The sequence below is a fragment of the Alexandromys fortis genome, unplaced genomic scaffold (assembly GCF_014885135.2).
Source record: "Alexandromys fortis isolate MF-2015 unplaced genomic scaffold, M_Fortis_MF-2015_v1.1 scaffold_22, whole genome shotgun sequence".
Classification (NCBI taxonomy): domain Eukaryota; kingdom Metazoa; phylum Chordata; class Mammalia; order Rodentia; family Cricetidae; genus Alexandromys; species Alexandromys fortis.
Window position 1 is genome coordinate 13,368,205 of NW_026067900.1, and position 321 is coordinate 13,368,525.

Sequence of the window (321 nt, forward strand, 5' to 3'; positions counted from 1 at the left end):
ATTCCCACAGTTCAGAACTATTTCCTAGTGCGGTGGTGGCGCACACCTTTAATCCCAGCACTCGGGAGGCAGAGGCACGCAGATCTCTGAGAATTCGAGACCAGCCTGGTCTACTAGAACTAGTTCCAGGACAGGCTCCAAAGCTATATAGAAACCCTGTCTTGGGGCCGGGCGGTGGTGGCACATGCCTTTAATCCCAGCACTCGGGAGGCAGAGGCAGGCAGATCTCTGTGAGTTCAAGACCAGCCTGGTCTACAAGAGCTAGTTCCAGGACAGGCTCCAAAACCACAGAGAAACCCTGTCTCGAAAAACCAAAAAAAA